Genomic DNA, 10,598 nt, shown 5'->3' with positions numbered 1-10,598 from the left:
GGCGGTGATTTCCCTCTCGGCAGGTGCCGGGATGGATCTGCAGAACCCTCCCGAACTAGGGTTTCGGTTGACGGCGGCGTCGGAACTTTTCGTGGATGGAGGCTCGGGTCCCTGGGGTTTTCCCGATACGAGGAATAAATAGGCGGAAGGGCGGAGCAAACGAGGCGACGAGGTGCCAGTACATGGGCCAGGCGCGACCAAGGGTGGGGCCGCGCCTGCCCTGTATACTGCCACGTGGCAGCTCTCCTGCGCGTGTCCTTCTGGCTCCGTCTTCGTCCCGGAAAAATAAAACTCTGGGCTTTTGTTTCGTCCAATTCCGAGAAAATTTCATGTACAACTTTTCTGAAACACAAAAACAGCAGAAAACAGGAACTGGCACTGCGTTAATAGGTTAGTCCCAGAAAATGCTAAAAAAGTGTGGAAAAGTGCACATAAAACATATAAGAATTGTAACAAAACAAGCATGGAGCATCAAAAATTATAGATACGTTTGGGACGTATCACACCCCCCCCCCCCAAAAAAAACAAATTATTCACAAAGGAAAGACAAGTAAACGTAAGCTCGATATGGTTTCTTCAAGGTTGATAGGCAATGAGATTTTATTCTTATTCTTGGCATTCAAACTTCCCGGAACTATGAAGAAAAATTCATGAAAAGGTCTCCAAAAACTCGCAATAACGTAGACATCAACAAAGGAATATGTTTGCAACATGAGAAATCTCCTTCAAGCATGCACATGTAAATATTGCAACAAGATGGTAACCCGCATGCAACAACCAATAGTGTTCTTACGGCATGTAAAAACAACATATGCAACATAAAGTCTCTAAATCACAAACCTCACATAATTAACCATGTAGGCATCGATTTTTCCATTTAAAGCTCGCTGGCCTTGAATCCATATCGTTAGATAACCATCAGAGTTAGACTAGATGACTCCTAACACATCTTGGGTAGTTCTTCAAACTTCCCAAAGCCCGGTGATTTCACCTGGATCTCCACCATGTGGGAAGGCGAAAACACTAGGGAAAACGACCAGTGGAGGTGATCGAGAGGATATTGGAAGGGGAAGCGTCACGTAGAGAAATATTTTTGGACGAAGAAGGATGTGGGGAGAGACAACTAAGAGGAACGAGTTATTTTCTCATACATCAGTTGTGTATCCGATTGATAATCGATTGAATAGTAATACCTCCACTCCAATGAATAAGGCTTATAATTTTTTCTAAAAGTCAAATTATGTAAAGTTTGACCAACTTTTTAGTAAAAGATCATTAACATGTAAAATCTAAAATCAACACTACAGATACATCATGAAATATATTTTCATATGGCATCTATATAATATCATAGTTCTTGATATTTTTTCTTAAAATTTAATCGAACTGTACTTAGCTTGACTTTTTTTAAAATAAACCTTAATCATTGAAAGGGATGGAGTACACATTCTACTGTATTACTAATATTTCCCCTATTGACGCAACTATATTCAAAGATGTCCAGCTCTTCTGTATGCTGGATTAGAGAAGAAAAAAAGACAGACAATTTTTGTTGATCGCTCATCAGTCATGAGTCCTCGTTTGTTTCACCTACAACAGGTCACGGAGATAACCGAGAGTTCTGTTCTTCGTGTCCACTGTCCAGGAATCAATAGGACGTGCATAAAGTTAGTGGGCAGCACAATGTTCTTCATCTCGGTGTATGCGGCGCATGTATGTGTTGAACAAGCCTGCAACATGGATGCCCTCAAGCTGTCACAGATCATAGGATTGACTTGACTGCCGAATCATAGCACGTATGCATGCACCGACATATATGTAACGCCTCCACGACGCTTGGCGGGGCTACGCTATTTAAACAGGCACATCTCATATGATCAAGATCGTCGGAGGTTCAGAGCTAGCATCGCAACTACATTGACAGGCACGCCCCAGGCAAAACTGTCAGCACGCGACGCAGGCGAATCAAAATGGCTGCCGCTTTCGTCCCGTCGAATAGCCTAGCCACCACCTGCCTCGTAGCCCTGCTCCTCGCCGGCTGCCTGGCCATCGCCCTGCCCACCGCCGACGCGCGCCGTCTCCTCCTCACGGCAATGCCACCGGCGGCGTCTCCGGGGTTCGCACCGGCGCCGGAGTCGGGCGGCGACAGCGGTTACTACCCCGGCCGGGCGCTGTTCGAAGGCCGTGGGCTGCTCGCCGGCGGCTTCCGGCTCGCCGGGAGGTTGCTTATCGGAGTCGGACTCTAAGGCCAACAGCTGGTTCCGCGTGTCTCCGACTCTCCGGTCGATCCATTTTGCCTTTGTGCGTTAGTTGATCAAGTGAACGTGCCACTGGATCTGTATATGTATCGTTATACATTTATTTATTATTTATTATTTATACCATATTTTTTCATCGATTACAACTCGTTTCCCTCTGTTTTACGAGGAGCAACTTATTTGTCGTCTACTTAACAATGTACTATCGTGCATGAATTGTACCGAAGCAACCTTGTATTTTTGTGGATTAATAATTAAGATTATTCTACTTTTTTTGAAAATAAGATTATTATACTTTTTGCTGTTTAGTAACTGACAAAACCCGTAGATGGTTGAATGTAAAACTGATAGGTGACAGCGCCTCAATAAGCACTCAATGTCTTAACGATTGGAGAATTAGCAGGGTATGTACCCAAATGTCAACTGGGAGAGAACAATCCCCAATGACTCTTGGCTTGATAATATACCAACACGTCTAATGAGTTTCTACTTGCTTTTGGATGGTACACATAATAAGTTGGACATGACAAGGGTAGCAAGTTTATTCACAAGGGTTTGTGATCAATGAAAGTACCATATGGAGAGTTGGGGAGCGATGTGTAGGCCAAAGGATTTTGGAGGCTTGCCTTTATTTGTAGTAAGACTCACTCGGAACATTTCATTAATTGCTTGTTATCAGATTTAAGCTGTACGCTTCTTACTGCCTCCGATTCATATTACTTTCCACTAAAATGGATGTATCTTTAGTTAAAATATGTCTAGATACATCTATGTTAATATCAAGTAATACGAATCGGAGGGAGTAGGATTTTTTGGGGGCAAATGGTGGTTGGTTTCTACCAATCCGAGTGCAGGAGCGATCTAGTTATGCAAATGGCTCCAATAGGTTAAGAAATGGTTTAAAATGATGATTATGTATAAGGTGGCAACGGGTGTGCAACGAGCTTTGGGTAGTTTGCGCTTTTAGTTTCCTTTCGTGTAAATTACAATTGGGCGGGTATTCCATGGTGGCTTGTGTTCGTCCCCTGCAATTTTTTTTTGTCGTTTTGTCACTCAATGTCGTTGTGGGGGGGGGGGTTGAGGAGTGGCGTCGATTGTTGATTTGGATTGGTTGTACGCAGCTGACTACATTATCACATGGTAGGTATAGATGGCCATTAGTAAAATCTGGTAAATACAAAGTGAATACACAATCGGGTGGGTATTGCATGTCAGCTTGTGTTCGTCCCCTAAAAAAGATATGCAATCGGGTGGGTACGTATTGCATGTTGGCTTGTGTTCATCCCCTAAAAAAATACGCAGTGAAATCATTGTGTAACATGATCCTGAATCTTGTGTGCTTGTGGAAAACTCAATTTCCTCTGAAACAATGATTCCTTTCTCTTGGTCGAGAGTTAGGGGCCATATCGAGGTGGTTGAAGAACTTCAAAAGAAGGGTTGGGGTGAGCAAGTGGGGTGTAGATACTGTGGGGAATCTAAATGGGAATAGTAAGTTGTGGCCGAGCATTTTTTTTTTGTTGAGATTGGCTGACCATTTGTTATTCTTGTCTCTGATTGCTCGAATAACCTAGGGCTGTGTGGCTCGGGGCTTACGCTTTAGGATGGAGTGTATTGCCCAACTCAGTCCACGGGTTTTTCGAGTGTGTTTTGGAAGAACCTTTGTTAGAGTACGTCATGGGCCTGGGCCCATTAGTCTTAGGGTTTGCTTAGGGGTGAAGTAAGCCTTGCTTGGGAGTCAAGTAAACCTCTCTATATATGGAGAGGAGATGTATCAATCTAATCAAGCAAGAATTAAGAAGGAAATCCCTTCCCTCTTGCCACCGGCCGTGGGCAAAGCCCCCGGCCGGCCCTCTCGCGCCCTCACAGCCCTCTCTCTCCCTCCCAAACCCTAGCAGCCACATAACATTTGGTATCAGCTTCCCGGGTTCGATCATGTCCAGCCCTCCACCGAGTTCTTCCCACCCGCCGCCGCCGCACTTCGACGTCCCCGCTGTTCTCTCCCCGGCGGAGATCACCGCAGCCCTCCGCGATCTCGCCACCGCGGTCCAGGAGATCCACCTTTTCCTGGCTGGTCCCTACGGGCCGCCGCCGCCGGCGGCGCTGCTGCCGTGGCAGCCGACGCACCAGGCGGCCTCCACCGCGATCGCTGGGCCGCTGCAGCCGACACTGCTGCTGTCGTCGCTGCCACCCGACGTTGGGCTGCTGCAGTCCCCGCTGCCGCTGTCCACCATCTCCGGGCCGGGCCCTACCTCGGCGCCGGGGGTCCCTCTTGTCCAGCAGCCGGCCGCCTTCTTCCCCACCGAGACGCTACAACAGAAACAGCAGCAGCTGCCGCCGCCACCAACGCCGCCGCTGCAGCTGCTGTCCTCACCGACGCTATCCCTGCCGTTCGGTGGGCAGCTGCAACAGCAGCAGCTGCCGTCGCCGCCAACACCGCAGCAGCGGCTGCTGCCGCCACCGACGCCGTCCCTGCCTTTCGGCGGTGTGGGAGCGACCTTGGCCCCGGGCTCTACATCGACACCGCCCGGGATGCCCTTCCACCAGGTCCGTTTCCCTCCGTCGCCGTCACCACTTCCGGCTTGGATCGCTATCCGCCACGTGTCGGCGGTGGTGAGGCTGCAGGCTGCTGCGCGCGGCCTCCTAGTGCGTCGGCGTGTGCGTGAGGTGCGTGATCTGCAACTCCTCCAAGTTGCGCTTCGTTGCGCAACGGACCTCGAACTCGACCGCTGCGTCGGGGATCTTGGGCGTGCGGTTTCCCCCACGGGCGGCGGACATGTTGTTTTTCCCGCGGGCAGCGACCTCAAAGTCTGCGCCATCGACAGTCATCCGGCGGGGAGAAGGCATGGTGTCACCGACAGGGAGCGCATTCCGCCGGCCGCCGCGCGGGCTCCTTTTGTCCCGCTGGTTTCCATGGGATCCAGGTGGTCTGTACAGTGCACATCCGACGGGCGGATGGTGTCCACTTTATTTTCAAGGGTCAACAATAAAGCGTCCCAGTCTATTTCAGGTTGAGAGTAATAAAACAAGCCGAGATGTAAAAGGCTCGTTTTTAGGTGTTAGGGTTGTGTTGCGTCGAGTCATGGTTTGTTTAGGTTGCAGCTCGAGGACGAGCTGCATGTCCAGGTGGGGTGTAGTGTTAGAGTACGTCATGGGCCTGGGCCCATTAGTCTTAGGGTTTGCTTAGGGGTGAAGTAAGCCTTGCTTGGGAGTCAAGTAAACCTCTCTATATATGGAGAGGAGATGTATCAATCTAATCAAGCAAGAATTAAGAAGGAAATCCCTTCCCTCTTGCCACCGGCCGTGGGCAAAGCCCCCGGCCGGCCCTCTCGCGCCCTCACAGCCCTCTCTCTCCCTCCCAAACCCTTAGCAGCCATAACAACCTTTTTTTGGTTTCTCAGATGGTGGTGGTGCTTGCTCAATTTCTTTTGTAGCTAGTTTTCCTCCGTAGCTGGTAAACCCAGTGGATAACTTGTGACTTGTGGTTTAAAGCTGGGTCATATGACATTGTTTCTAAGAATAAGCACTCGAAAATTCATTACACCGAAATATAAATGTTGCAAAAGTTTTTATTAAAAAAGTAAAATTGTATCATCTCTCTATGTCTCATTTTATTTATAGCATGTTATCAATGCAAAACAATACATGCATACTAACCTTAAACCAACTGGCCTCACACTAGGTGTTGTATAAGTCCTAATGGAGGATACACTTTCACACCACCGGTTTGGGAAATGAGACATCACGCGATAATATCTGATCAGTAGCAATGTCAACACAACAACTTTTCATGTTATGTGATCCTAGGACAATCTGTCGGCAATCTGGGTTCTCCATGTAACTCGTGAACAATGCATATGCTAGGACTAGGATACGATCCGGCTACTCAAACAGGCACACGCTTATGCTCAAGATAGTCATATCGAGGTCCGAGATGGAATTAGGCAGTTATATTTACGAGCGAATGCAAGGCAAAAATACTGACATCGGTGAATAAAAATGGATGCTGCTTTCGTCCTGTAGAAGAACTTGGCCACCATCTGCATGTTCGCCTTGATCGCTGTCGGCTGCCTGACCATCATACTGCCCACTGCCGACGCGCTTCATCTCCTCGTCACGGCCGCACCAGTGCCGCCAAAGTCAGGCGGTGGGTACGATTGCGACGCCATCCGAATAATTTCTAAAGATCATGGTTTATTGGCCCAGTGGCCTCCAACTCGTGGGGAGTTTGCTTCTTGGCGTCAGACTCTAAGGGCTGAAGTTGCTCTGTTCCGGATGCATCCAAGGCGTGTCTTCGACTCTTCGGACTCCAGTAGACCCACTGCTTTGTTTATTGAATGGATTAGATAGGGCATTGGATTTCTACCTAACTTTTATTGTTTATATATTGTATTTTTTTAAGCAGTTACAGTTCATTCACTTGTGTTTTTCGTGGAGAAATTTATTTGCCGTTCGTTCGAACAATTTAATATTGTTTGAGAGATCAAGAAACTTGCATGTGTGTTGTACTCAAGCAAGTTTGAATTTCAAGTGCTCAATACTTAAGACGATTTTTTTTTGTTTTTCTGCTGCATAATAACACATAAACTTCAGATGGTTCAACGTAATACTGGAAACTTCTCAAAAAGCACTCAAATTCATTAAACATGATTCAAAATATGACAAAGCTTCTTATTCTACAAAAGAGAAGTGTAAGAGTATATCATCCCTTTAATTACCATTTTATTTATAGAAATTTGTCAATGCAAAATAGTACATGCACACAAACTTGCAACATGTGGCAATGCAGAATAGTGTGTGCATATATACAGATAGTGCTAGCTCAAGGCTCACATAAGTTCTAAGGGACGACACACACTCTTAATTAGCAGGAAAAAACAGAGGAACTGTTAGCCCACCTAGAGAGATGATACAAAAAAGTAAGAAACATGTTAGAAAGTAGATTAGGGAATAGGAGACATCAGTAATGCGAAGACTATTGCTCTCTAGATCTAGTAGACTCTCGTCGAATTTATATTCACGGTTGCCAACTGACTTGCTCCAAGGTTCCCTTCGCTTAATCTAGATGGTTAACAGGATCTTCATAGGAACATATACCTCTGCATCGCACGGATCAAGCGATATGGAAGGCGATCCGTCTGCCATAACTAGCTATTCCTGCCCTCCATCCGAGCACGGCCGTTTGTCGCGACTGGCCTCTACCGTGGAAGGTTGTTCCTCCAGCGATGCAAGGCTCCTGGCTGGGGCTGCAGCGACAAGGCATATGGCTGGGCCTTAGCCCCTAGGCGGCAGCGCCCTGACGTACTCGGAGTCTCAGACAGAGAGGTAAAATAGGGATCAAGGATGGAGGCATCATATCTAGCTAACTGGACTTCCCGGCTGCCATGGGGCTGGCTCCGGTCCAAGGCGAGTTTGGAGCAGCGGCAGCGGCGCGCCACCGACAGCTCCTAGTCATCGGCGTCGACGGGATGCAGAAGGACTTCTTTGTAATTTTGCTTTTGTTTCTGGATCCTCCTGTAAGAACGGAGTATTATTATCACTGTCTTCTTCCGCAAAAAAAAACTAGTGGTCCTTGCAAATGTGATGGTCTTTAGATCTTGATAAAGTTGAGAAGTTATTTTGGGGTAGAGGGAGCAGAATTTACTTGAGAAAGTTATGTTTTACTGCACAAAACAATAATTTTTTTGATGCCATAGATAGAAAAATTATTTACTTGTATTGTCATTAGACGAACTAAACAGTGATACTCTATAATATGTTTCATTTCAAATAAGGACATGTACTCCAAGTGCAAATTGGTAAATTAATTATTTATGCATATATGATTCTGTAAATAAAAAAAATTAAGAATTGAAAATAACTCCAATATAATTATTACATTACTTTTTTTTTTTTTTTTTTTTTTGCGAAACACAGTACAAACAAAGACGCTCATACATACGCGAACACACTCACCCCTATGAACGCACACACGTACACCCTACCCCTATGAGCACCTCCAAGAGACTGCGTTGAATAACTGATCCGACGGGTCTTGAGATTGACGAAGTCACCACGAGCGCCTCGTTGCCGACGGGAACGTCGCCTCCCACTGAAGAATATTCCGCCTATTATGAGACACCAAAGTGTCAAATCTGGATTTGAACTCCGGTGGCACAGCAAGCCATCGCTCTCCTAACCATCCAACCACGGGTTGGTTCTCAATTATTACATTACTTCTGGCCACTGACGATGTTAAATTATCTTCTTTACTATTAAATTGCTAGGGGTCTGGTACGTCGTACGTCCAAGGGAAAAGATATCAGCGACAAAAAAAAACCACGAGAAAAAAAGCGCACAGGATAATCCCGATCCGAGAAACACAGGCTGAATAGAAAGCCAATCGACGGTGGGCCTGTGGGCCATCTCCAGTCCGGGACAAGGAAAATCATCACCACATAATCCGATCGGTCCGATTAACTTAAAGAAAACCAGCAAACACCAATCGTCGTCCAAAGCTTCTGCCTCTGAGTTCAAGAAAGAAAAACGTCTGCTTGTGGACGTGCATATGGCTAGGGATTATCGGCTCAGCTTCCTTGATCAAATATTGCTCGTTTTTCATACGTGAATTACTTCCTATGAGATTGAGATTTCAAAATAGCTATTTGAAGTCTACATATCCTCTTGGCGCACTACAATTGTTCCATGTCGGTAGTAAAAACTTTTCCATTTGACTGAGTAGCCTATAATTATTTTTATCTATACAAATTGAAAATGGGTGACGTGCCGGCAATGATATTTGAGCTAGGTAGTTGTATTCTGTTTACAAAGAATCGATTCTTATTCTGCTTGATCCAGTGCTCCACACTCTGCTCGATCCTTAATCATCGACGCTGAAAAGACTCAACGGCACGACAGATTCAGCTATACTCGGAGAATGGGCTAGGAGCAAGGGATACTTGCAACTACCGAGAGAACTGCTAGGAGCAGGGGATACCTGCAGCAAAGTGCATGGTTTGTCAATCTACTACAACAACGATGGTCAAACCGGGGATGCATTTAATTGGGACGCTCGAGAAAAGAAATCGTCATGAGATGGAAGTGACGCGTAGGAGAAGGACTGGAGTGACACATTTGAACACTTGATAGGAGCTCGGCCAAATATATTTATGCATTTATGTTTACACGTGTGCCAATGTCTAAGGGCATGTACAATGGTTGATAAGACGGTTTTATCTTATGCCTTTTGATATGACAACAACACATGGTATACAATGGGTTATTTTTTAGTCTTATCTTTAGCCTCGTGTATTCCTAAAAATATGGTGAGACATATTGTGCTAAGAGATGATCTCTTAGCCAAGAGAAGGCAAAGATCTTTTTTTATTTCTCTCTCCTCCAACTCAGCAATTATCTTATGTGGCATTCCTAAGATAAGACTAAGATAAGACCATTATACATGCCCTAATAATTCGTGGCAACGCATGAGCATTCAGCTAGTATATCAATAGTTAATGCAAGAAAATTTGTACAACAAGCTTTCAACAACAAATCGTATTTAAAATTGATGGTTGCAATAATTTTTCCTATTTGTTTTCTTACTCCCTCCAATCGAGCAGAAATCTACCTGGCCGGCCTCATCGGTCTTGCCGGCCACACCACTATTGTACAATTCCGAGCACCTTACATGCTAAATAATATATTCGCACCTGATGCAGGGCTTTTTTCTGGGCCCTTTTTCGGGCCTTAAACCTATATGCATCATGTGTACTGTCTAAGATTTTTAGCCATCACATCATGGTAACAAGCCCCGCCTACTAACAAATTTACTGTCGCTAATCGTTCCCTAACATTGGTGGCATCGACTTCTACGTCTTGGGTATATGATACACACTGAGAATCTGTTGGACCAGTGCTCCAGTTTAGATGATGTGCGTAGGTCGGAGGTCATGACACATGACATGAGCATAACCATCCCCATCACCAAACTTGTAAATTAGCGATGCTTGTCGCCAAGAATGTGGCTTCAAGTTGGTCCATGTATTATCTTGTACTAGATTTAGATGTGCGCCTTGGCGCACGACCCCGTGAAGCTAATGGCAATGTGCGATAAAAAATATTAATAATACACTTCTTATGTTTGAAATCAAGATATATCACACGAAACTATAAATGAAGCATCAAACCAACTGTACCAAATAGGTTAGCAAGCCTATTGCGTAAGTTCGGGAGTAGGGAGTAGTAGCAGAACACAAACATGTAAGTATGCAAATAGATGTAAAAGGCTGAGTATGACAGTGTGCATTAAGATCTACGCCTTATGCTTTCTACTATGGGCTCTATCAGATGGGCGCACCTTGGCAC

The sequence above is a fragment of the Lolium rigidum genome, chromosome 3 (assembly GCF_022539505.1).
Source record: "Lolium rigidum isolate FL_2022 chromosome 3, APGP_CSIRO_Lrig_0.1, whole genome shotgun sequence".
In the NCBI taxonomy this organism is placed as follows: Eukaryota; Viridiplantae; Streptophyta; class Magnoliopsida; order Poales; family Poaceae; genus Lolium; species Lolium rigidum.
The sequence above is the reverse complement of the archived record's forward strand: the minus strand, read 5'-3'. Positions refer to the sequence as shown.